Genomic DNA, 27,442 nt, shown 5'->3' with positions numbered 1-27,442 from the left:
GAGTTTGCTGGCTCTGTGTCCATGCCCAGGCCAGGGATTTATAGCCTGGGCTGACTTCACACCGTGGGGGCCCTCCCACAGCCTCCAGAGCCTTGACTGTGGCCTGAGGCCCTAACGACCCTGCTCTCCCAAGACGCATTGCTCTCTGCCGGCAAGATGCCAGCTTTGGGTGGGGTGGGCTAAGGCTGGGGCAGGAGAGGAACAAATAAAGAAACAGCTTAGTTCTGTGCCCTGACCTTGGCACAGAAAGACATTCGGGGGAGTCTGAGTCCCTGTGACTGGCCCCAGAAGCTTTCAGGGATTTGAGATTCCTGACTTGGCCCCGAATGACTCCTTGCAGGATCTGCTTGTGTCTCCATTGCCAGAAAGTCCAAAGATGACCTCCCTGCCCAAGCCTCCTTGGATGTTCACACTGGGGCCCTCCACAGAGGGACATGTCCTCCTGGCGGCCAGCATCCCTCAAGGAGGTCAAGTGAGTCTGGAAGGGCAACTTGGGGTAAATAACACCAAACTCCCCAGAGTTGTTTCTATTTATGCTTCAACTTTTCTCCTCTCTCCTTCCTTCAACTCCTTAATCTCTTTTCTCTTCTGTCCCATCAAAGAACAGGTTCATTCTGGATTTAAATACCAATTCTACCTGTAATCAGCTGTGTGGCTGTCAGAAACCTACTTAACCCCTCCACATCTTGGGCTTTTTATTATTTTTTTTAAACCTATAATATAGGAATGATAAAATCTTTGCAGTTTCTAAGAATCGGAAATAGAGTGTGCTAAATGCCAAATATTTGACAAATGGCAATAATCATAATTTAGTATAGCTACTCTGAGGCCTGGTTGGGAAACTAGCTCAAGGATTTTACTTTATCTACAAGGACATCTACCAGGCGTGTCATTACAGGTCAAGATTTTTAGGAACAAGCGTTTAATCAGGGCTCAAAAGCTCTTAAGAAGAAAAATATAGGTATTACAGCATATGTCACTTTTCGGTGTGAAGAGCTCTCTGTTACTCTGGGTCTCCCTAGGTCCCCGGATACACATGTTCCTTGATCTGTCACTGGACAAAATCCACACCTCACAGGCCACTCCCCACTGAGGCTCTTCAGTCATGAAGAGAGACAAGAAATGAATTATAAGTTCATCACCCAAGCTCAAGAGAGAGCAAGAAACCCAGCACGATGCTGGACAGGCACAGAATTCCTGTCAGCAGAAGACTTTACTGGCCGAGGAAGCTGACCGTGGGGACATGCTGGAGGCATCCTAGCTCCACGGGTGCCGTCTTGAGGCAGGCTGGTGTCAACAGTTCCTTCTGAGCATTTCACTGTCCCAGATTAGGGTCTGTCCCACATTACACCAAGCCTTGTGCTCGCTCACCAGCTGGCTCTCTATGTGTCGCACACTAGGCCCAGATGACCAGATCCTAAATCTGGGCGGTCAGAAGGCTAGTTCTCCAAACTGGGAGACTTTATGAGGTCAGGGCTGGATCCGCTAAAGGATCCAAGGCGGGAGGCAACAAATAGAGGACATGTTAAATCGACGTTCAAGGCTAATTACTTGAGATTGAGAATGGGGGAGTGGAGATTCAAAACAGGGTGAGTGAGAAAGCAAGCTTCTTATCTGAAACTGAAGTCCTTCCCCCGAAGACACACACACACGTGGAATTCATTCCTCCAGCAGGGAGCCACGGACTGGCTGTCTACCGGGACCCTGCCCAACCACCGTGTGACGGTGACCGAATCCAGGCTGCGCTTTGCAAGGGGCTGATAGAATTTCCTCTCTGATAAATATTCCTGCCAAAGTTAGTTTTTGAGCCATGGTTCATAAATATACAGTATTCCAGCAAAAAAGTACAGAACGTCCTCCTGGGGTTGACAAGCAAATAGTTTCATAAATAACCCTCTTGACACGTGCAAGATGTTAACATTTTTGAGGTTTTGGGCAGGGGCAGCTGTGGATTTAATTGCTCGACTCAGTCTGGAGCTGTGATGGACTTGGATGTTACCTCTTGGGGGCCCATGGAAATGTTTTTCTTGGCTTGAGCGAGCTTGCATTGCTTGTCGGCGCTGAGGACAAAGGCCTCTCCTCAGGAGGTTCTGGGCCAGGGCTGAGGGCTGCCCAGGTGAGTCTGACTAGAATAACATGCACAGGGATGGGCACTAGAGCATCAGATAAAAGGCATTTCCTTATACAAGCGAAGGGCTGAGTTGAGCCACAATATTGACTGCATTAGAGGCTCTGAGTGCCCAGCGCAGGCCAGGCTGACATGGAAGGGGGAGAACATTCCAAAGAAGGCTCTGATTCTAATAGCATTTTTTTTTCTTTTAAATCCAGAGAATTTGGGGCCGATTCTAGTGTGGGCCAGATCAAGTACTGAGTCTAGGGAGATATTCAGATCAGAAGCATGACTGGATCTTTAAGTAGTTAGTGAGACAGAGTGAAGTTTGTTGAAAATGGGTTTCATCCTGACCCCATCACATAGCTAGGATTCCCACCCCTGAAGTCCACTGCGGTCTAACCTATTCATAAACAGTGTTATTCAGGTTGAATGAATGAGGACATTACACTCCTGAGCATCTCAATAATCATTTGTATGGTGCCTTCAAGTTTTCTAGGTCCTTCCACATCCATGACTGCCACCAATCCCCAGAGCAGCGCCTGTGAGATAAAAACAGAGCAGGCATGGTCATTCCTATTGCACAGATGGGAACGCAGAGAGGGAGGGAATTGCCTGGGGACCTCAGAGACTAAACGACAGAACGAGGATTCACATGTGGGCCCTTGGCCTCATGGAGCTATGTGCATGAATGGTTTGTTTTATCAGGCAAGGCTAGGCAATCAGAGAGCAGGAGCAAGGGGAAATGAGCTCTAGAACGGGAAGATTTTGATGGTGGGCGATGAAAGGCAGGCTCCGAGCGCATGGGGGACTCTGTTCTAATGAGATGCCTAAGACAGGCGTCTGGAGGATAAGCAGCCCCACCAGCAACCCCACGCTCCCTCCCTGTGGCTGGAGCCAGTGGCAGACACAACATCACCGTAATGTTCTGAGGTGTGAGAAGGGCCCTTGCAGGTCTCGATTACAGTGTATCGACAGAGTGCTGGGCAGCCTGATTCTGAAGATGGTTCTGAATTCACCTGTGAAGACAAGGGCTTTTTAAATTCTAAAAGACAGGCTAAGAAATCTCTGCATCCTCTTAATTACTAGATATATTATATTTCTGTGCTTTGACTAAAAGGGCTCCATCAGATTGCTGTGGGTGTGAAGATAAAGGTAACAGGAAGATTTGCTGTCTCCCGACAGCTGAGCTGGGCTCTGGTACCCGAGCTAAGCACTTGATCTCTGTGCCCATTGGTCATGGGGGCTGAACTTGGGGAGGTGGGCAGGGGGCACCAACAGGAAGCGAGTTTCGTTTGCCTTCCAGCTGCTGTGCTGCCTGCTGACTGTTCTACAGACCCCACACCAGTCCCTTGGTGGCATCTTGGACAGACCTAGCTTCTGTTTTCTCTTCAGGTTAGTTTATGAAAACAAGTACTGCTCTGATCATTCAGACTCAACTCAGGTATTAAATGGCCCTCTCGAGGCTATACTAAACCTTCAGTGTCCCCTCTCTTTCAGAATGCCTGCACCCCCCAACTTAGGCTAGAAGGATCTGCAGTGGGGGTGGGGGGCAGTCTCTTCTTTCACTTGTACTTGACGTTCTTTCCTGTCCCTGTGGCTGGCTGGCTTCTTTAGAGTCAGGGCAGGGGTATTAAGGGCAAAGGGACCCCCTTCCAGGACGGAATTGGTCACCAGTGCCCTCTTTGGCAGGTGTGCCTTCAGTGGATCTCACGAGCAGACTTGCAAATTCCTAGAGGCCCAGACTGAACACTCAGGCTGACCTCTTATGATATTCTTAGCTCTTGCTGTTTGCCTAATAGCATCTTTCTACTGGGTACCTCCCATGGGGGCTTAGGCCATGCTGGATTCTGCAGCATCCCCATGGCCTGTAGGAAACTCATGTGTTCTTGCCTTGCCAGACGAATGGGCAGACTTTTCCCTACCAGGTCCTTTCTTCTAGCCCTAGTGTGACATGTGGCTTTACCCACCCGCTTGTCTTTTTATAATGACCAGCCTCAGTAGTCATGGATGCCACCAAAGTCACGTCATCCTGTCCCAGCAGTCCTCCTGCTTTCTTGGCCTTAGTCGGATGATAGCAGTGGATCCTGGGGGCTCACTCTGATCTGACCCCAAAATGCATGTCCTTAACAGAAGACATGAAGACAGCGAGAAAGCCATTGGCCAAAAAGTCTGCAGACATAGCAAAAGACAGAAGTGGGAAGAACAAATTTTCAAATATGTGTCCTGTCTGTATTTGTTTTCTTTCAAATGACTGTCATTTGTTACCCTAAAAACCATATCCCAAAGCCTTGATTTCAATTGTCTGTCTGTGATGGTGGGGCTAAAGCTGTTCAGTTAATTTGCATCTCGTGAAAACTCAATCACGCTGGCCTTAACTGACAAGCACAAACGGCTCTGGCAGAGGTGAGGGAGCCAAGTGCAAATAACAATGCCATTAGAGTTGACAAGAGCAGCATGATTAAGGAACGAGTGAACCAGAGTTCCCTGTGTGATGTCAGCTCCCTCACCAATCTCCTGCATGGAGTCGAATGAATAATTACGCTCTACCTGCAAACACAGATTTTTCCCTCTCCAAGTGCATTCACACTGGAGACATTTTTTACATGTCCCCTGTAATCAGGCAGTTGGAGCCAGGACTGCACGATTGGCCCATTTTTATGTAAGAAAACTGAGACCTGGGAATCTTGAAGTTCCCTGGAAGGTGAAAGGCAGCGTAAGGACTGAAGAGCCCGTCTCCTCCCTCTGAGTCCTTTGCTCAAGTGAGACTCTTCAACTGTACATTCAAAGAGGCCTCCAGGAAAGCAGATGTCCCTGGTGGCCCACAGCACTGAGCTCCTGCTGGGCTGCTTCTGTAAGCACAGGGGAGAGCCCTTTCCGCCTGCCTGAGTCTTACTTTTGTTGACTCTCCTTGTCTGCACTCTCATGGTCTGTATTCAATTCTATGTATTTTTTTTTTCCTTATTTAGGAGAAAGCAAAAGACAAATCAAGGGGCTGAAACCACAGGGACAAACCTGACCTTGTCCTATTTATCTCTAGTTGCACAACCTTCTGCATTTGCTTCCCCTCTGTCCACAGGGAAATGGAGAGGAACAATAATTTCAGTAGTAACTCTTCTTTGTTGAGCACAGACTGTGTAGGAGGTGGGATGCTAGGAGTTTTACGTGCCTTCTTTTCCCCTTATTCCCTCCAACTGTTGGAGAAAGAGAAGTTCAGGTCCACAGCATCGTCCCTAAAACCCTTGAGACCAGGTGTGTGACAGAATGCATGGGAGGTAATACAGTTTACCTGCTGTATATTCTTCAGCCCGCCCAACACGGTATGTAGCGACATCTTGTCCTCAAACATATACATATTTCTGCAATGAAAAGAGAAACAGTCACAAGAGATGGATAACATAAAGGCCATACATAGCCTCATGTCCTGATAGATCTGGTTTTGTTGCCATGTCAATGTGTGCCAAGCTTGGTGAGGAGACTTCTGAGTTCTTTGGCTTGTAGAATCACAGCTGGATGTGGTATGTGTACTACTATGCTCGCTTTACAGGCATAGATACAGAAGTTCAGAGAGTTTCCATGACTTGTCCAAAGCACAGGGCTGCTGAGTAGCAGAGCTCGGATATACACCCAGGCCTCTGACTGTGGCACCTGCTCCACCAACCACAAACCCTCTGTGATACGTTTGTCCCTGGAGCAATCAGAGAGGATATCTTCATTAACAGGCAGCTGTAACTTCCATTCACGGACGGCAGGGGCAACAGAACCTTTGGAATCTCTCCATCCAGTCTTGAGACTTCATATAGGCCCTGTCTTTCTTAGCGAGGATTTAGAGCAGACAGATAACACAGATGAGAAACCCCCTCTATGTGGTGTAGCCTGTGAGGTTTGGGGGGTTGTTTGTTACCCTGGCATAACCTAGCTTATCCTGGCTGACTCTCTGACTCATCTCCCTTTGCTCAGGAGGGACTGATTTACACTGCAGGAATGCCAGCCAGCAGCTCTGTGGGTGGGAAAAATGTACCTGCTTTTATGTACCCAAGCTAATAGCCTCTTTCTCTCAACTGCTTGTGAGAGTTTGTCTCTTTCTCCTGCTTTCTTTTGCAGTGCCAAATTTATTTCTGATTTGTTTTCCTTGTTGAACTTCTACAACTCCTTATTTTCCAAGGCTATTTTTAGTGGCTCTATTCTACCCTGAAGGAAATAGTTCACATCTTGGTGCCCAGGGCATTTTTAGCTCCTTTTAATGGGAGAGGATAGCACATATCAACAATTCTTTTAGCCACCAAGTCATTTCCCCAAGAGGCTCAGAGAAGAACAAAATGTCTCCATCGGATGAGTTTTGGATGCTTGTCTCCAACCTCCTCAATGTGCATGATCCTTCCTGGTGTGAACAAGACTTCAACTTTCCACTGCTTCCTTCCTTCCTTCTGGAAGTTAAAACCTGTGTTCCTTAAACCTGGTGATTTTCCAGGCCTGTTAGGTCAGTCTTTAGGAGTGGGGCTCAAACATCTATGTCTTTGATAAGCTTTCTGAGTGATTTCCTATAGACAATTTTGATGACAGGAAGTCTTGGGTTGACTATGTTGCCTACATTCTGAGCCACATATATTTGTTGTAACTCATCCCTTCTGTTCTTCAAGAAGTCATCCCAATTAAAAATGTAATTAAAAACAACATTCCCTATGGATATTTATAACTGCTTTATTTATAATTGCCAATCTTAGAAACAGCTAAGGTGTCCTTCAGTAGGTGACGGAATCTATGAGCTGTGCTGTGTGCAGGTGATGGAGTATTATTTGGAGCTAGAAAGAAGAGGGCTACAAGCCATGGAAAGATACAGAGAAACTTAAATGCCTATTACTAAGTGAAAGAAGCCATTAAGAAAAGGCTACAGACTGTATGATTCCAACTGTATAATATTTTGAAAATGGCAAACCTATGAAGACAGTGAAAGGGCCAGTATGTTCCAGGGTTTGGGGAGAGGGAGGGATGAACAGGCAGAACACAAAGGATTTGGGGACCATTGTAGCTATTCTGAATGGTCCTACAATGATGGATGCATGGCGGTACACATGTCAAACCCCACAGAACGTACAGTACCAAGAATGTGAACTATAGACTTGGGTGATGATGACGTGTCCATGTAGGTTCATGGGCTGTAGTGGACGTGCCACTGTGGCGGGAGCCATTGATGGCGGTGAACATTGTGCACATATGAGGGTGGTGGTGTTGGTGGGGTTTTTGGGAACTTTTTGTACTTTCTACTCAATTTTGCTATGAACCTAAAACTGCTCTAAAAGAGAAAATCTACAGAAATAACAACAACATTCTCTTCCAGAGAATGGAGGGAATGATGTCTTCTGGCGAGCAAGGCTGAAGGGGGATGCCCAACACTCCAGTTCTTTTATGGATTTGCTATTTGTCATTCAGTGTTCTCCATCTCACCAGAAGGCCAGTGAGGACAACACCAAGGGTCAGAGTGTCGGAAGTGCTTAGGCCATGGTCTGAAATAACTAGGATATGCAAGGAAGACCCTGTTTGGGGGAAGGTTGTGACCCATGTCTTGTCCAGGAATCTGCAGCCAGATGGCTCCCCTCTGTCATCTCAAGGGGATGTCAGGGAAGCAAAGGTCTTTTTTTTTTTTTTTCCCCTATTTGTTCCATGGGGGCCGTGATTATTATGGCTTGTGGAGACCAGGAAGGAAGCGAGGATAATCAAGCAAAAGGGCAGCCTGTACCACAGAGGCATCCACACAAGTTCAAACAACATGGGCAAGGAGTCAAAAGGGACACAGAATTCAGAAGGTAGGAGACCAGAAGCTAGGTGAAGAGACAGTAATGGATGGCAGGCAGGAGTGCCTGACCAGTGAGAAAGCCTTTTTCTCTGCAGGGGGAGCCTGTAGTGGGAAATGAGACACTAGGATCCAGAGGTGGCTGTGACAGTGGAACACAAGTGGGGTAACCTCCCAGTAGGAGGAGGTGGGTACTCAGAGTCAAAGATGTTACTGGGGGCGCCTGGGTGACTCAGTGGGTTAGGCCTCTGCCTTCGGCTCAGGGCATGATCCCAGGGTCCTGGGATCGAGCCCCGCATTGGGCTCTCTGCTTAGCAAGGAACCTGCTTTCCCGTCTCTCTCTGCCTGCCTCTCTGCCTACTTGTGATCTCTGTCAAATAAATAAATAAAATATTTTAAAAAAAAGATGCTACTGGCTCATCACTACAACACGTGACCAAGAGTTAACCAGTTTCCACAACTTCCTCCAGAAGTCAGCTGCCAAACTGAGGCTCTCCCATGCCTGAGAGGGAGAAGAAAATGCTTGAAAGACGGACAAGGAAGTGTCTCCGTTAGGTCCCAATGTTGTCTTGTGTTTATTACCTGCAGGAAATCCTTTCCTCTTAGTCCCAGGTCGGTTGGTCGGTTGGTTGGTCTATCTGTCTGTCTGTCTGTCTATCTATCTATCTTTAGTCCCAGTTCTCTTTAAATTTACCAGCGGTCAAAACCTTTCTCTTTGACACAGCCTGGGAATATTTTATAAGAGTATCTGTTGATACTTAAAAAAAACAAAAGGATCAGCTTAGTTTGTAAACAGCTGTGAAAAAAGTAATCGAGAATCTGGTTGTCACAAAGGAAGCAGAAGTCCACTGGCCTAGTGTTTAGATTGTAGAAACGCACTCATGGCAACAGTAGTATTCTGATTGTAATCATAGTAAACAATAATAACAATAATAGTACCTTAGTGACTACTGAACCTAATGGCTGTGGTGAAAGATTTGTTGGTGGGCGGGTCTGGCCTGGCACGAAGTTTCTGGACTGTCCTGTGTTTTCCCAGTTTTCCTCTGAACCATAAACTCCCCTTCGGCGCGGGAGGTGGTATAACTACTGTGTAAACAAATGTGCATGTCAGTGTGATGCCTGTTTTAGAGGAAGTGGTCTCTAAACCATATTTTAACGGCGGAATGGAAGTTAACTTTGCTGATGCCGGACTTTAAGGTGGGAGGAGTGAGACGAGAGGTGGTATTTGGGGACATGTTGACGGTGTGATGTTGGGGGGTTATTAGTGGCTCTTCTGCAGCCCCTGAAATCATACTTCAACAAGTGAAAACCTTTGCAGGCTCTAAAGGTCTATCAGATACCAGACAAATTCCTTTCCTTATGACAAGTGACCAAGAGCAGATGCTGATGCCAGGGGCAGACCAGAGGGAGCTGGAGGACTGAAGGCTGAAAGGTGAGTTATTGACAGCTTTCAAATCCATGAAGAGCGAGAGAGCAGAAGTTGAGACCCAGCTGTTCTCAATAGCCTCCAAAGCCAGAAAAATAAGCACTAATGATAGCAGGAGGAGGGAGCTGAAGAAGATATAGAACAATACTAAGTACAGGAGGGGGTGGGAAATAGCCTCCCTTCACGCAGTCATTCAGCAAACCTTGATTGAGCACCAGCAGCAGGCATTGTGCGGGGTGTTGGGAGTATAAAGATAAGAGCCGAAGCCTCGGCTGTCAAGTGGTCCACAGAAACATGAAAGCAGGAGCCTATCAGCCCAGTCCTTTCCTCCCCAGATACGTGCCTTCCTCCCTGCAAATGCCTCATAGGGAGTCATCACACGAATGTTTGAAATAAGATGGAACCAGCAGGAAAGACAAAGACATCCTCAGGTATCACAGATGTTTTCTCTAGCCTGGGCTTGATGTATTTCTTTCCCGAGGCCGGAGGGTGGCCCACAGAGCTCTGTGTTCAACCGAGGATGCCACTTCTCTCTAGGCTTGATTCCCTGAAGTGCTGTTTGGGAGAAAGGTGTTCAATTGTTGAGGAAGGCCAAGTTTAACAAGTGAGACCTGCAACTTCACCAACCCTCCAAGTCAAGTTCACGGCCCGAGCGTTCATATGAAATTGTATATTGTCACCCGTCATCTGCTGTTCCAAGAACGCAGCACACTACCTGCAAAGCAGATAGTTTTATGGAGCTGTGCATTCCGAGTTCTGACAACTGAAATCAAAACAGTGCCGGGCAGTGTGACTGACAACCGCACGTCGGCAATCGATGCCAGTCACTCAACGGCAGAAAAGACTGGAAGGCTTCCACCTCCCCTGCCTGCCTCTGCCACGAAGCACCTCACACACCATGTGCATCTGGCTGGCCGTCCACTAGGCAGAGGCAGCAGCGTGTGGTCTGTGTGAATCCCAGCCTTCTCCTCTCTGTGCCTGCAAAGCTGTCCTCGATTCCCTTGAAGCTCCCTGGACAACACCCACACAAAGACCTTTCCACCCACGGAGCCCCTTCCTGTTGCTGTGTCTTGCTTTTATTCTTCACAGCTCGATAAACCTTTCTCATCTTCTATTTATCAAATGCAATCACAAAGGGACCACTTAATTAACAGGCTGCCATTGTGTGGGAGATGATTTGGAAGCTTATAGCCATTTAAGAAACCTCACACTGTTCCAGACGACAAAAACAGTAGGATGCACCATCTGGGAGGAAGCTTCTGCCGAAACAGACGCCAGTGTTTCCATGATTAAGAACCTAATATTATAACATCATAGTATGCTGTGCTGTTCGGTTAGCAGAGGCAGCCTTCCGAGCCAGTGTTCTCGGGTCTCGCCTGCTTGGAGGCAGCCAAGTCATTCAGTATCAAAATATTTGCTCTGGCAAGAGGCCCTGGTTTATACGGCTCTTGTTATCTGTTCCCCCATCGAGCCTATGCAAGGTGGACACATTGAAAGAGCTTAATTAAAACTTGCCAAGGAATTTGTTGGCTGTGACCATGCGTTGGGGAAGCGTGTGGTCACTACAGGTTAGGAAGGCAACTCCAGGTGCATTCAGAGTTCCAAGGGTTTGTTTCAAGACTGATTTTTGAAGTGTGGATCTGAAGCTTGTTTCAGAGCAAAACCCCAACATCGGCCTTCAGCCACCCTGACTTCCTTAACACACATCCCCAAAGACTTCATCCTTTGATTTCTTTTTACTGAGCACCTACTATGTGGCAGGCATTGTGCTGGGCCTCATAGGAGGATGAAAAAATTAATATGATGTAAATATTGACTGTAAGAACTGAAAAAATTAACCTGGTTCCCCTAAAATATAACTGCTACTCTCTCTTCTATTTATAGAAGAAACTGCTATTCATTATGGGAAATTTAGAAAACATAGTCAAGCAAAAATTTAAATAAAAATTAAGCATAATCCTCAGAGATAAACCTCTGAGAGCAATCTTTTTTTTAAATTAATATTTCCTTCCTGTCTTTTTCCCCTGCATTTTCTGCATTATATTCTGTGTATGCAGTTCCTGCGTTATTTCTTAGGCCGTTCTTAGTCTCATGTCTACCCTGATGACAACTTCTTGTCCCTTGAGAAAAGCTTTTTTACCTCCTTTCTAGCTATCCAAATCCTACTTCGCACTAACTTCTGGCTCTACCTTCTTCTGGGAGGCTTATCTCATCCCCATTAGAAAGATCATGGGATTACAGAGATTGTCATTTGGATTTTGGTTTCTTCCCCCGAACAAGCCGCGGACACGGGGCAAATCACTTACCTTCTCTGGATCTCAGGTGTCTCTTCGTGATGATGGGGATGAGAACCTTACAGACTTGTGGTCAGAGTTAAATGCGGTGAGATGAGAAAAGAGCAAGGTCAGTAAACGGAGAGTCTGTTCCTTCCCTGTTTCTCTGCACACCCAGAGCACCTGGAGTGGGTTGCCCTCAATTTTGCCCCAGTTAGAGAGACTCCAACACATTCTAGTGTTTCCAGGATACAATCCCCAATCGTTGGGTAGTTTATGACACCTGCTGAACAGCCTCATTCTGGACCAAGCTCTCCCTCATTCTCCATCCCAGTCACCTGACCTTCTTCCCCTGGGGGCATCTGCAAGCACTGTTCCCTCTCCAGGAACACTCTTCTCTCCCATCTCTGCTTTGTTCTGTCCTTCTCATTGTTCACATCCAGGCCCACTTGTCGAATTAGTAATGATTCCTGCCCAGAGTAGGAATCTTCAGAGTAGACCAGTCCTCTGCTGCCTTCTCATGGTGCCTGGGTCTTTTTAAAAAAATTATTTTCCCTCCCAGAATCAGTCTCCATGAGAGTGAGCATCATGTCTGTTTTTATTCTCCAGTGGGTTTCTGGTGTCCATCACAGCCCCTGACACGTAGTTGCTCCATGCATGTTGTTGAAGAACTAAGTGATGCTGTTCTCCAGGTGTTGGCACCAATGATCGGCAGCTTCCTAAGGACCAGGGCGGTGTCTTCTGTTCCCATGGTGTTTGTGGCGGTCCACTTCATCCCAGTCCTGTCCCCAGAAAAATGATGCTGCATTAGCCTTGGTCTCGTGAACATCACCCTGACCTTTCAAGAGCATCTACAAGAGTCTGGATGAAGTTCTATGCCACGCCTGCCACTTCCCAGACTGTTCCTCTTTCTCTCTCTCCTTTTCCTTTCAACAGAAAATCCGTCCACCAGGCCCAGCTTAGACACCTCCTCCACTGTGAAGCCTTCCTTGGTGTCCCCTTCGCACCATTTGTCATCTGTTCTGCCCTCTTTGGTACAAGCAGAACAGATTTCAGTCTGCTCTCTGTGAATGCAGCTGCTGGTGTGCTGAGCTGAGCTGTCAGCTGGTCTACCCTCTGGCTAAGCCCCAGGTCCTTAACACCTTTCGCCTCAGGACTGGCTCCCACTTCCTGCCCCTCCCCACTTTTCCTTCCTCCTTTGCCCCCACTGTTGCAGGTATACGGAACATTTTTCAGTTCTTCAAGCCTACCACGACCTCACACTTCTGAGCTTAGACATATGCTGTTCTCAGACTCAAACACTCTTCCCTCCTCCTCCTCTCCATCTGCCCAGTTTTTCATTATCCTCCACACCCTGGCGTTAAGGCTGCTTCCACAGGGAAGCCTTCCTTGGTTGCCTGGGTCAGGCTGGGTGCTGTGTCTCTTGAGCCCTTCTCACTTCATGCGGTTTTCTGTCTTCCCTGCAGGACATGTGCTCCGTGAAGATGGGTTGGTCAGGGTTACTTGGCTTACCCAGCACTTATTAGGGGCTTAATAATTGCTTGGTGGATGAATGAATTAAATCTGCCTTAGTCACTGTTGTCACCTTCATTCTGGAGGGCTGAGAAATGTTTGGGGGGAGGGAAGGGATGGAACTGAGTTCTGTCCTGCTCCTGTCGGTCACACCCCCCCCCCCCCCCCCCCCCCCGCCCCCAGTCAATGCTTCCGGAGGTGGCAGGGAAAGAGCTCCATGGCAGCGGGGACCACTCTCATCCAGCTCTGTGTCACCAGCACAGGCCTGGACACACAGCAGGGGCCCTACATTGTCTATCATATTACAATTGTATGAAATGTATTGAGAGACTTGGTTGTACCACCTGGGTCACCTCTGACAAGTTCCTTTCCCTCCCTGGGCTCAGTTTCCGGATCTGCAAAGTGGAATTTTGAGGGTTAAGTGAATGCAAATCCGCAGAGAGTTAGGCCACAGAGCACAGTGCAGAATGGGAGCCACTTGCCACTTTGCCCCTGCCACGTGGAGTTCTTTATCCCGACAAGGGCTGGCTCTGAGCTCTGACCGGTGGAACCCAGGCCTGGAGGTCGGGCCGAACCTCGGCAGCTGGGAGCTGGCGCGGCCCTTGGGGACTCCTGGGCCCCCTACCTCCTCCCGCCCCGGCCCCGACCGGGCTGCTGCGCCCCGTCCTCGCCGGTTTGCTTTCGAGACACACCTGGCCGCTGACCCGCGCCCTGGGCTCCGCGCCGCTGGCCTCCACCCCCCGCCCCGCGCCGCCCGCGCTCCTGGAAGTTTGAGCTGCGGGCGGTGAGTCACAGCCCTTTTTTTAGCAGCCGCGTTGGATGTGCAGCGTCACACCGAGGCTCCTGAGAGCCTGGCCACCGCCGCCGCCGACGTCAATGCGGGAGAGCAGGGCGCAGACCCGGCGCTGGGCTAGGTGCGGGGTTGGGGAGGGGGGAGGGACTCCGGCCCGTGCCCCTCGTCCCAGCGCTGCCACCGGACCCCGCCGCCTTTGGAGCTGCCAGGCTGCCCTAGAGCTCTCCAGGGACGCTCCTCCATAAGGGCTGGGGTGCGGGGGTGCGGGGATGCGGGGGGGGGGGGGCGGGAGGGGGAGAGCGCCCCAGCCGGGTCGGTCTGCGCGACTTCCGGGCCTTGGAACTGGGAAAGGGTGGGCTGTGGTGATGCAGGGGGAGAAAAACCGGGAAGCAGCCATCTGTGCCTCTGTCCAACTGTAACCCTCCCATCCAGTCACCTGGACAACCACCTTCCATCCATCCAGGCATTCTTTCACGCTCTGAATCATTAAAAACCCTTTCTTCCTCATCCATCCATCCATCCATCCATCCATCCAACCATCCTTCCAACCATCTACCCACCCCACCGCATTGTTCATCCACCAGCTTGCTCTTCCTCCTAACCACCAGCTTTCCCATCCGTCCAAGCTTTTATTCACAGCTAAGTCACTTAAGACCCTCTCTTCCTCCCATCCAGTCATTGTTCCACCCATCCACTCATCCACCCACCCACCCACCCAGTCCATCATTCATCTACCCTTCTGGGGCTCCACTCAACGACCTGCTTTCCCAGCCAGGCATTTGACGTCCTAAGTCACTTAAGGTCCTCCTTCCCCACATCCATCCCATGAGTAATACACTCATTTGTTTACCTCCCACCTATCTATTTGTCTCTGTCCGTCCTTCCGTCCACCTATTCATCTACCTACTCATTCATTCAAATTAGCATCCGCTAGGCTGGATGCTGACCGCACCAAGATGATTAGGGCAGCATCCCCACTCTTGCAGAAATCAGAATCAGCATGATTTAATGTGTCCCAGGAAAGAAATCTCTGTCCTTATTCCTCTCCAAATTAAAGAAATATATGAATAGAGTCCTATTACAGGAGGATAATAATAATAATAGTAATAGTGATAGCAACTGCTAACAATTACCGAGCATGATTTGCCAAGCTTTTCGCATACAAGTATCTCACTGGATCCTCACAGCAGCCCAAGAGGCAGGTACTATTATGATGCCCAATTTTCAAATGAAAGAAATAGAGACTCACAGAAGTTAAGAAACTCCTGCTACAGATCTATGAAATGACCAAACAGGATTAGAGACCAGCCTTTGACTTCCAAACTAGTGCTTCTAGTTGCTTTACAAGCCTTTGTTATCAGAGAGAGGTAACACATTAAAAGGATGTAAGTTGGACCAACTATACCATGTCCCTGGGTCTCAGGTTTCTTTTCTGTATAAGTAGGGGCAGAGATAATGTATATTCAGAGATATTGGATATGCTCAGCCTAGCACCGATTTGGAAGAACTAATGTGACTGATGAACTTACTACTGGCCAATATCAGAGAATCAGAGTGGGGTCCAGGGGAAATGAAACATATCTATCACTATCATCTATGTTCATTACAGAGCAATTAAAGGTAGTAAAAAAAAAAAACCCTCTTGTGATTCTATTATCTAGAAATAACAGCTGCTAACATTTAGTTTATGTTTTTTAAAATGTTTACTACCCACGTGTATGGATTATACATGTTCTTAAAAAATGTAGTGTGACATGAACATCTTTCCATGGGTTTACCACACTTTGAAGAAATCTACAGAGAAAATTAGCTGCTGTCTTGGTTGCTGCCCCTCTTCTGATAATTTCCCTCCTCCTGTCTTGCTGTTTCTTCTCTTCCTCCTTCCTCATTTCAGCCAGGAGTCCTAGTTGCAGACAACAGAATCCAGTTAAACTAACTAACTCTAGTTAGTTTACAGAGAAAGATGTTTATTAATAAACAGATGAATGGTGTTTATTACGATTTCTGTTGTTAGAGGATTATTACTAAATTGTTCATACAGTTGCTGGGTGGGCTGAATCCATGGTCTGGGATGAATACCAGGAAGACAACAGCTCTGCAGATGACACAACAGAACCAGGCCACCAACAGAGCTGCACGATGAGGACACTGCTGCCATGGCCACTGATTCTAAAATCATGCCCCCTCTGCCACCACCCACTAGCCAAATGCATGTCCCCCACTCTGTCTTCCCTCCTGGATTCAGTTCCAAATCAAAGTCTTGTGCAGATACATCTAAATTGGCAGAACTTAAATCCCATTGGAACCCCAGGAATTTCCTACATAGATTTTAACTTTCCAGGTTTTGTACACTGGAGTGGGGTTGAAGAGGGCAGTTCCTGGTTATTTAACTAGAGAAGTTTGTGGAGTTTATCTTGTTGAGTATTCTCATTTTACCAAGAGGGAAGCTGAAGCCTACAGGTGGAGCTTTCCAAGGCTACCACATAAGTTTATGTTGAGAGAGAACTGGAACTGGGGCTGTAGCAGGATGTCACAGGACCTCTAGGACACTGGGGATGGTGGCATTTCCCTGTGCTGGATTTAGAACTTCACAGAATTAGATCTAGTCTGGTGGGTAGCCTATAAACCCATGAATGCAAAAACTCTAACTACCTTGATTTCCTACGAATCAATCTAATTCTGAGCCTGAAGTCCTGGCACTGGCAGGAAATTCTATCTCAGGCATTAATGGGGTCCCTTCCCTTACCAGGGTTGTCAGAATTAGAGAAGCTCAGGTGGTAGACTATTGTCATCATTGCTGCTGACATCCTCTTCTCTCATCAGCATGGGAGGTCCATTTGCATCACAGCCCCAGGAAGTGGGTACTATACTCCCCATTTTAAAGATGGGGAACCTGAGGCTTGGAAGGGTGATTTGATTCTTCCAGGATAAAACCACTAATGAGCAGCTGAGTTGAGGTCCCAGTGGCTTCCCATGAAGCTGTACCCTAGTTAAACACATTTATCTGGCAGACTCATTCCCAAACCTGTATCTTTGTGCATGCCATCCCCTACTGTGAACAAACTATTTCTTACATCTGAATCGAGCACTGTTCTCTTTCTCTTTGGGGTTGAGGGGGTGAGAGAGCTTAGTTATTTTGAATGAAAAGCAAAAGCACCTATGAGCTGCAACTCCCAACCCAGCCATAGTGAGTCGAAGAAAGAATGCCATTGTTGCTTCACTGGAATTTATTCATTTGTCAGATGTCAGTTGAGGGTCTTCTGTGTTTCCACTACTGTAGGCTAGACACTGAGATACAAGGTGAAGGATGAACTAAACACAGACTGATCTCATGGATTGTGTGTGCCAGTAGGAAAGACAGACCACAAACCACAAAGCTAGAATACTGTGAGAGACCTGCTGAGCTATGACAGACGGAGATCAGGCTTGACATGGAAACAGAGAAAGGAACCTGAACTAGTCTGGAAGGGAGGTGTATCAGTTACATATTACCAAAATAAATCTGCATAACAAATTGCCCCCAAACTTGGTGGCCTAAAGAGCATTCATATAGCTCATGAGTCTAGGTAGGCAGGTGGGTTCTTCTAGTCTCAGTTAGGCTTACTCAAATATCTGTGTTCAGCTTCAGGTCAGGGAGCTGGCCCTGCTGGTCTTGGATGGACTCTCTCACATATTTGGACATGAACTGGCTATTGGTTGGTCAGTAATGGCCTTGGCTGAGGTCCGTTCTACTTTATCTCTGCTCTGCTTCCCATACATCTTTCTCCAGCAGACCCATTGGGGCAGGTCCTCATTGTGAAAGAAAAGGAGATAAAATGAAGGGCAAGGGCTCTTTTCAAGCCTCTCTTTGTGGGACAACTGTTACAAATTATATTGGCCAAAGCAAGCCACATGGCCAAACTCAGAATCAAGCTGTTTGGAAAGAGATTCTACTTCCTAACTGGAAGAGCTGTTAAGCTGTCTTGCCAAGGGTGAGGATAGATGGAGGAGGGGAAGAATTCAGGCCAGTTTTGCCATCTTTCATATCAGGGAAGACTTTCAGGAGGAGGTTAACTGGGAATCGGCAATTGTTCTGTGTGGTTAGAGGCAGAGAGAGCACGAGGAGAGTAGCTGAAGATGAGGCTGGAAAGGTAAACAGAGAGAGACAGGTCATGAGGAGTCATGTAGTGACATTAAGGGGCCTGGATCTTACCCTGGTAATGGTGGGGGTAAGGGTGGATGGGAACTTGATGAGCTTCAAGAAGATTAATACTTGTGTTCTCCAAACAACACTCCATGGACAGCAACTGGAGGCAAGAATAGCAGTAAAGAATTTGTGGCAATAATCCAGGTTAGAAGTGATGGTGGCTCAAACCAAGGTACCCTTTCTGGGTTGTAGGGGTGGAGAGAAGTGATTTAAGGAGGGAGATCGGACTGGCTTATTAGCTGACTGTAAGGATGAGAGAAAAGAAGGAGTCAAGGATGATGACACTTTTCTGGCTGGCTCTGTGGAACGGATGGTGGTTTATTACCAAGACAGTGGCATCTTGGTGTGCAAGAGGTTTGGACATAGTGAGTTTGAGGAGTGTGACTGCCAGAATAATGGCTGCCCAAAGATGCCCACATCATAACTTCCCAAACTGTGACTATGTTACATTATGTGTCAAAGAGACTTTGCAGATGTGAGTAATTTAAGAATTTTGAGATGGGGGAGATTATCCCGAATTACCTGGGTGGACCAATACAATCATAAGAAGGAGCCCCCAGGGCAGAGGCAGAGTAGGAGATGTGACCACAGAAGCAGAGATTAGAGTGGTGCTGGGCCAGGAGCCAACAAGGGCAGTGAGCTCTAGAAGCCGAAAAGGACAAGACAATAGATTCTCTCTTGAAGCCTCTAGAAGGGACACAGCCCTCCTGACATCTTGATTTTAGCCTACTGAGACTGATTTCTTATAATAAGCATGTGATGTTTTAAGCTATTATGTTTGTGGAAATAGGAAGCCAGTGCCAGAAGCAGGTGGGCTCTCCAAGTGGGGATGAGCTGGAGCCCCAGAGAAACATCCAGGATGTAGACATGGACCTGATGGAGAGTTGTGGGCACAGGGACTGGATGGGAGGTCCCAGGCAGTGTGGAGTGGGAGGGAGGACAGCCTGGAGCTGGCTCAATACAGTGGGAATCTTTGAAGGAAAATGAGCAGGTGGACCTGGAGAAACACAGGGAAGTCTAGTGCTGGGAAATCCAAGGACAGAGTTTCAAGAAGGAAACTGCTTCTGTACATGACCACAGAGCGATCCATACGATGACTAAAAGTGCCTGTTGGATTTGGTGGTCAAGAGCATATGTAGTCTTAGGGGTAGCAGTTTCAGAGGCCCAGCAGGATTCAGCCAGTCTGTTGTCAGGGAGATCTAAGTGGGAGGTGAGGATCTGGAGACACATACTTTCTTAGATCATTGACATTGGGGAAAGAGATAAAACAGTAGCAGGAGAAGGTTGGGGGATTAAGGGAGGACTTTTTTTTTTTTTTTTTTAACATTAGAAAGAGAGAGAGAGAGATGAATAAGTTTAGTTTTTTCTGGAAGGAGCCAAACTAGGAAGCTGGAGGGTAGTCAAAGATGAAGGATGGAGGGAGAGTTTACGATGAGATCAGGTCTTAGGGGACATGTGTTGGGATCCAAGTGCCAGCGGGGATCAGCCTTGGATTCAGGAGGATGATCTTTCCACCAGGCATAATGGGAAGGAGGCAGAGACAGGTGTGTAGGTAGGAATGGGTGTGGGAGACAACTTTGAATGACTGGTTAGTGTGTTCAGACATTTTAGGACAATTCCTTTCTGACTCATTAAATCGCCACTGAAATTTCACTACTTGGATCAAGAAAATAGAATTTAGAGAGGATAGAGAGACTGGGCTAGTGGTCAGTTGATCAGCATAGAAACCAGAGCCAGAACTAAAAAAAAAAAAAAAAAAAATTCATCTTAAGAATCATAACAACATAAAATACAGGAATTGCCATACTGGGACAGACTCATGGTCCATGCAGGTTGATGCTCTACTGCCAACAGAGGTCCCATGGGATGGGCACCCAGAGGGCACAGTCATGCTGTACCCACCCTTGCTCTTGGTTAAGAGACAGAGAAACCACTTTCCCCTGACGTCAACCGTAAAGGTTAGGTATATCCCAGCACCCATTTATGGCTCCAGCTCCTCTCCGGCTGCCTGCACCATCCCCTTGGGGTTCCGTGTTTCCTTGGTTTATTTCCCACTGTGTGACACAGAAGTTTAACATATTTATTTCCATCATACTTTGTCTGAGATTCAAAGAATGACCATTCATCCCAGGAGGCATCAGATGCAATAAGGCAAATGAAGCACATTTAGCACATCGTAAACCCTGACATGTCATAAACAATTCATAAAGGCTAGTGAGGAGGAGGGTAAAGAAGCTGGGTCTGTCTTCAATAACTGTCATGCATTATCTCTCCTATTTTACAGAAGAGCAAAGTAAGGAAGGCTCCGTGAGTTTCCATCATTGATAAAGGAGATCAGAGGAGAAAAAAAATTAGAGGTCAAGGAGCAATTCATTGCAGAGTTGAAACTCAGGGTTTGGGCTAGAAGCTGAAGAAGTCACAGCTTGGAAATGCATTGAGCCCACCTCCCATAACCCCCTGTCCCACCCCCACGCCAGCCCCAAGGCTGCATCTGCCAGCTTCTTGGCCATTAAGTGCAGGGTCTGAACCCAACTCAGCTGAGCCCCGCGGCCAACCAGCCTGACATGGATCCTTCAGGTCCAGAGCAAGAAAAGATCCATTTTATTTATTCTACGCTCGTGATGGAAATAGCCCAAAAAATGTCCTTGTGCTTACTAAGCTATTTCCTAGCCAAAGCCAGCCAGAGAATGTTAATTATCTCATCTTTTTTTCCCCTCCATGATGAATTATTGACTTCCAGTTCATGCTATCTTTAATTGCAAGGTATTCCAGAATGAGCAGGTTATCAAAAATGTGCAAGGGGGAGAGGTTTGGTTTAGCACTGCGAGGCTGAGGTGGGAAAATTTATCCTTATTTATTTACATGGTAATGGGATGAGATTTTGCCAGCTTGTTAATGGGTTCTTAAAGAGAAACAGGCTTCCTGTGGCCTAGTTAGAACGATTGGTTGCTCAGCTGCCACATAAAACACAAAATCAGGAAGGCAATGGATCCCTTTTTCTAGATTATTTTTCTGTGTAGGGAGAGATCTGCATTATTTGTCCGGGTCAAGGGATTTGTAATTTATAGTAGGAGGCAAGGTGGAAGGCTGGACACAGCTGCTGTCTGGTTTAAAGAGACCAGCCCTTGACTCTGCCACCAACCAGTTCTTTGCCTCGGATGGTGCATTCAATTGCTCCTAAGTGTCAGTTTCTCTATCAGTCCCATGAAGAAGGTCATGCTTTGCCCTAAAGCAACTTAGCAAGTTCATAGTAAAGACAAGATTAAAAACTTGGTTTTAAGAATGCCTAATGATTATGAGTATTTTGTATCTCTGAGGAGCACATGTGATTTTCCGGAAAGCAAGAGACAGGTCCTAATCACATTTAAAAATAAACCCTAGCATTTTCTAAGTGCTTGTCCAATTACTCCAAATAACGTTCATTCCAGAGGCTGCTAGTGGGGTGAGTCACGTGATGAATGTATTAGATTGTGGCACAGCCAGAGACAGGCTGCTGTGTCTCATTCCCAGATGGAAGAGGAGGCAGCCAGGTCCACAGATAACCCCACTCCCTCTCTGCAGCCATTGGTTTCTCTTCCCTAGAGATGCTGGGAAACCTCTCTGGGTCCTTCCTACTCCATCTTCTTGATCCTTTTGGTCTTCTCATTTATTCAGTGAATGAATGAATGTTTGCTGAGTGCCTCCTATGTGCCAAGCACTGGGCTAGGCATGGGTAGACACATCATCTGGGAGAATTAAGTTAAACCGACACAGAAGTAAACACACAGTCACAGAGGGAGAGAAGACAGGGGCTTTGAGAGAGAGGGTACCAGAGGTGGGGGGTGGCGTCAGTTTACATCAGAGGGTCAGGAAAGGCCTCTCTGTGGTTACTAAATTGGGACTGACACCCCAAAGATGGACTGTTCCGACAGAGAGGACAGTAGACGGACTGTTCCGATAGAGACCATTCCAATCGGAGGGAATAGCATATATGACGGCACCGAGTAAGGAAGAGCTTGGCGTGCTGGAAGACTCAAAGGGGTGGTGTGTGTGAGTGTGTGTGTGAGTATGCACACACAGGCAGGGATGGCTCATGCAGAGAGAGCAAAGGTTTGGGGCAGGTAAAGTAGGCCTGGGTCGAACCCTGCCTTTGCTACCTGTATTCTGGATAATCCTGGGCAAGTCCTATCACCTCTCTAGATCCTGTTTCTTCCTTTGTAAAAAAAAAAAAAAAAAAAAAAAGAATAGATGCTAAGTAGCTCATGAGGCCTACTGAAGTTCAAAGTTCACCACAACAAAATAAAGCAAACTAAATTTCACCACAATAGCCCATGAGGCCCTCTTAACTTGGCCCATGTTATCTCTTGGAACTTCTCTCTGACTGGTCTCTCCCTCCTTCCCTTAGCTCCAGCCAACTGCCCACTTTGCTGTTTCTCATACATACTAGACATACTCTACCTTAGTGCCTTTACACCTGCTGTTTTCTCTGCTGGAAGAGCTTTTCGTCTGAATGTCTTACTCCTCACTTCCTTCAGTCTTCATTCAGATATTGTATGCTCAGCGAGGCCTTCCTGACTTTATTTAAGATTATCACCTCCATTGTAGTCTAAGCATTCAACCTTGCTCCTGGCTTTATTTTTCTCCATAGCACTTAGTACCATCCAGCCCACTAGGTATGTATTTTATGCATCACTTTCCCTCCTCACTGTAGTATCCCTAACATCTAAGGAGAGTGCCTGGGATATATTAGGTGCTCAATTAATAATGTTGAATATTTGCAAGATACTTAATAAGGCGAGAGCAATGATGCTTCGCACATGTATAATAGTTGCAGTCCTTTTATCTTCTTTTTCTTCCTAGTCAAAAAATGCTGTGCCACTTGGACCCATAGAAACTGGGTTCCTCTGTTCCATTTGAGTAAATCCCAGCTTTGCCAACTCTGTGCCTATACCAAACACCCCCTTTCCGCAAGATCTTCCATGTCCTCCACAAATCCTTCCCCAGGGTGCAGGCATCTGGCCCACCTCTGACCACTTCTAGCACCTTCAGTAGACTATTTCTTACATGGCTCCTATTATTGAGTACTCTGTGACATCTCCTGCCCTCCCTCCCCCCATTTAACCTTGTGATGACTGTGTTTTCTAACTAAGGCTTTGAATCATGGACTCAGAATTTTTGAATAGGGAGGGATCTCAGTGATGGTTTTCTTCAGTTTTACATCACAGGGCACCTTCTGCAAGCTTCTGGAGCTTCTGTTTGATTTATTTTAACTCTCTTATTTGTTTGGCAAATGTTTATGGAACACTGCTGTGCTCCAAGTCTTGGGTTGGGTAGTGTGTTACGATGGTGAACCTGACATAGTTTGAACTCTCAGTTTCTGACACGTTGGTGTGCTGCACACAGTAGACGCTGAATAAATCTCTGCTAAAGGAATGAATGGATAAGCATTCACTGCCAATTGGAAGATGATTACAGGAAACAGACTTAAAAATAATGAGGTTGGCTTTATAAACTATATGATGTCAGTCTTTTTGGAATCATAAATACTATTCCATGAAGATTTGGGATGGATAGAGGTGTGAAGGGAATTGGAGAGATCCCAAGAAGCCCAGAAGAAGGAGTTGAATTAACCTCCCATTGGAAGACCCATCAAAGCTCAGAGGAAGGGCAAGGATGGGATGGGTGCTGGTTACTATCGGCTTAGAGGGGATCAGCTCTCAGTGTCAGGGAGGTGAAGGATGCTATACTCTGGCATCTAAGATCTGCTTGGAAAAACCCCGAGATCCAGCAGGAGGTTCTAACCTTCTCGCAGGCGACCCCTGCTCCAATGGACAGAATTCTCTTACTGTCTTGCAAGTGATCACTTATGGGAAACAGTTTTATGCTTGGCAACAGCACACACTGTCAAATTCATTTATTTTGCTTCCAGTTTGCTCCCCGAGGGGGACATTGTACTGCCAAGTGGCTCTGCCTATGTGCCAGGCTCCAGTGGCTTCCAGCACCTGGGGGTCTGATTTCCAGCGATGCTACACTCCATCACTCAGCCTGAGAACATCTTAATTTAGCACAAAGTGTGACTGCCAGGCTGAAAGCTGCTCGGGGTAAAGAGTTGTCAGTGGTGGTCACTGCTAGTTGCAAACATGGTCAGTCTCTGAATCTTAGTTCCTTAGAGACTGTGACCCATTTGGTGTTGTTTCTCATTCCAATATCATACCATCATCATCATCATCACTGCCACCACCACCAGCATCACTATCATCACCATCAATTACCAGTACAGATCAAGCCCCATCAGATAGGTTTGCAATTATCCTGAGTGGGGGCAATTTTCTGGGTGGGGAAGCCCTGATCAACAAGATATTGGTCCTGTAGCAACCTCTGTAAGATTTTTCAATAAAGAAGTTGTTTCTATTCTACCAAGACCAAACCAAGAATCACAAGTCTGAAAACAATGCTATAAAACTGGCAGGTGCAGAAATAAAGGTGGGAGAAAACTCAGGACAAGATGAGGATTTAGCAAAAGTACCCAAGCTATGAATCAGAAGACCTGGGCTCTAGTCCAGGGATTTTGGTTTTAATTTGGAGACTCTGCTGGGAGTATCAGTAACTTGGCTTCTTTGGACTAAAGTCAATGTTTCTATCAACTGCGATCAATAATGCTTGCCCGATCCTACCTCAGAAAAAAAGTGGTGGAAATTGAGTAAGTTAGTGGATAGGCAAGCTTAGGAAGGACAAACAAAAGAGGGGCATATAAGAAACTCTATGAGAGGTGTGTTAGATGTTGTATATTTAAGATGTTATAGTGAAGTGAGGTTGGCACTTAGGATTCTGGGTTATAAATGACAGAAACTCAACTTATAATAGATTAAGCAAGAGGAAAAGGGACTTGATTGGTTATATCATCGAAAAGTCCAAGGTTGAATCTTGCTTCAGGCTCAGCTGGATTCAGCACAAAAAGATGTTGTGAAGACCCTGACTCTGGACCCAGCAATCCTCTTCTCTGTGTGGTGCCTCCATTCTTCAACTTTGTGTAAAGGCAAGAGCACTGGAACAATACAGCCTCTCAAGTTCAAGCCTGGCAGAAAAATGTGAATGCCTCCTTCTTCTTGATCTTGCAAGCAAAGTCTCTCAATTAACTTTAATTCAACCTGATTAATTTGATGAATCACATGGCTATCCTGAACTAATCACTATGACCAAGGAATGGAACTGGCTTAGACCTAGGTGTCGGGACTCAAGTTCTATCCCTGGAGTATAGGAGGGAGCCCCATATATATCACTGTATGAAAATCAAGGGGCATGTAGTGATATAGTGATGAAGTATCAGAATGCAGCAAATATCCACCAGAAAGACTAACTTGTGAGAAACTCTTGGGTGGAAAAAAATATCTAAATCAGTTATGACCAGCAGCAAACAGCCATCTGTTTAAACTAGAATCTCTTTATTATCCTACTGTTTCCTACAGATATGGGCTTACACCTTACAGATAAATGTCGTGCATGTCACATTTTACATTTTCTAGAAAGGACCCAGGCTAAGTGTTTTCTTCAAATGGCAGGAGTGATCAAGGCTGGAACAAATATCTTCAAGCTCTCTACCTCACTCAAATGCAAAGTGCTTATTTGGTGATTAACCATGCAGTGATTATGCTATGGTTTACATTTTTATTTGTATTGTGATTTTAACTCATATAATTTTTCAAAAAATTTTTTAATGAGTTCATGGCTTGTCTTCCCATCCAGACAGTGATTTTCTTGAAGGTAGAGACTATATTTCATGCTGCTTTGCCCAATGCTATATGCTCAAAAAGTGTTTGTTGGTTTTCTCTAAATTAAATATTCTGATCAAATATTTTTCATCAGAGCTATAAACTCTAATAAACAAAAGTACTATGTAAAGGAAATGTAAATACCACTAGGATTTGAGGCAAACAAATTCATTTCCATATTAAAAGCTTATTAACCATGGAAGCTTCTTTGGTGACTACAGGATAGGATTGTAGCTATTCAAGTACCTTTGATAAGATGGCAAGATTATAAGTGCTACTCATTTTTCCAGGCCCATGGCAGCCAAAACTAATCAATCATGCTACTCTTTTCTATAAATCTGGATGTAGCTTTAGCATTTGTCTCAATATAGCACTTTCGGAGGGCATTACTGACTGATTAAGCTATTGGCCCAAGAATGGACCCCATTTTTCATGCAGCAAGTCATATTTTCTGCCATGTGTAGTTGCTCTCTTTGACCAAACTGAGAGCTTTGGGGATACATGTGTGGAGCTCGACAGAATAAAAAGGGTATTTGCTCAGTTAGCCAGAAGAGTCAATTCAACCCTGCAACCTAGGATGGCAGGAGACAAAGGGAAACCACCTCATAGTTGACATTAAACTATATACTCTTTACTACCACCTAATCCTGAGTGCTAAGACCAAGTCTCTAGGAGTGGTTAGTGGGTCAAATTTTCTTTGATGCTTACGAGTCTGATAAGATGGATACATTTATGTGAATTTGTCTTAGAGAACTCACTCACTCATTGACAAATCTGGAGTAGAAACTACTATGTGCCCCATTAACCAGGGAAAACTTTTGGAGGGAATCAGGAGAGATTTTACAGAAGAGATGGCATTTCAACTGGCCTTTGCAGGGTATAAAACTTGTCCAGGAAAACAAAGTATGTATGTAGGCAAGGAGGGGTAAGACTGTTGGGTTAGAGAGGATGGCAACATTTTTTGCAATGTTTGTCAAGGAAATACGTGAGTACGATGACTTAAATATAGTTTGTGATTCAGGAATAATCAATCATCCATTGTTGCTATTACCCCTGCATTATATGTGTACATAAACAATATATGTCAGGAGGTCAAGGGGAAAGAATAGAGTGAGATCAGATATTTGAAGAGCCTTGAATATCCTATTAGAAAGTTTGGATTTGCCCAATGAACAATAGGCGCCGATTGCCTTATTTCAGTAGGAGAGATGGGATAACTGAAAATGAGTAGATTGCCTTGGTTGCAGCACAGAGTATGGCCAGGAAGGGTTTGCAAGACCAGAAGACAGAGATGAGCAGGAAGAAGCCACTACACTTCCTTACCTGTGATGACAATCTGAACTGGGACAGGGATCATGGTGTGGGGAGGAGGCAACAGAATAAAGAGAGACATCATGTTCAAGTGATGCCAAAGGCGGGGTGAGAATCAATGAACTCTTTCAGATTTCTGGCCATCAAGATCAAATTGAAAGAGGGGCAAGTTGCTAAAGCTGTCAGATTAAGTAAATACATAGGGCACACAGTTAACTTTGCATTTCAGATAAACAACAAGTTCTTTTTAGTATATTTAAGTATCCCAAATATTGGATTTAACTGGGAATTT

General features: G+C 46.2%; 1 long non-coding RNA gene across 1 annotated transcript; it reads right to left on the bottom strand.

The window, feature by feature from the left end:
• Nucleotides 1-389: 389 nt before the first annotated feature.
• Nucleotides 390-12,671, bottom strand: LOC131831851 (uncharacterized). Its single transcript, XR_009353824.1, has 3 exons — nucleotides 11,634-12,671; nucleotides 5,400-5,469; nucleotides 390-2,652 (listed from the first exon to the last, which is right to left on the bottom strand). It is a non-coding gene; the product is annotated as an uncharacterized LOC131831851 (long non-coding RNA).
• Between the last annotated feature and the right edge of the window lie 14,771 nt (nucleotides 12,672-27,442).

Source organism: Mustela lutreola, chromosome 5 (assembly GCF_030435805.1).
Source record: "Mustela lutreola isolate mMusLut2 chromosome 5, mMusLut2.pri, whole genome shotgun sequence".
In the NCBI taxonomy this organism is placed as follows: domain Eukaryota; kingdom Metazoa; phylum Chordata; class Mammalia; order Carnivora; family Mustelidae; genus Mustela; species Mustela lutreola.
Note: the sequence above shows the minus strand (reverse complement) of the source record. Positions and strands in the feature narration are given on the sequence as shown.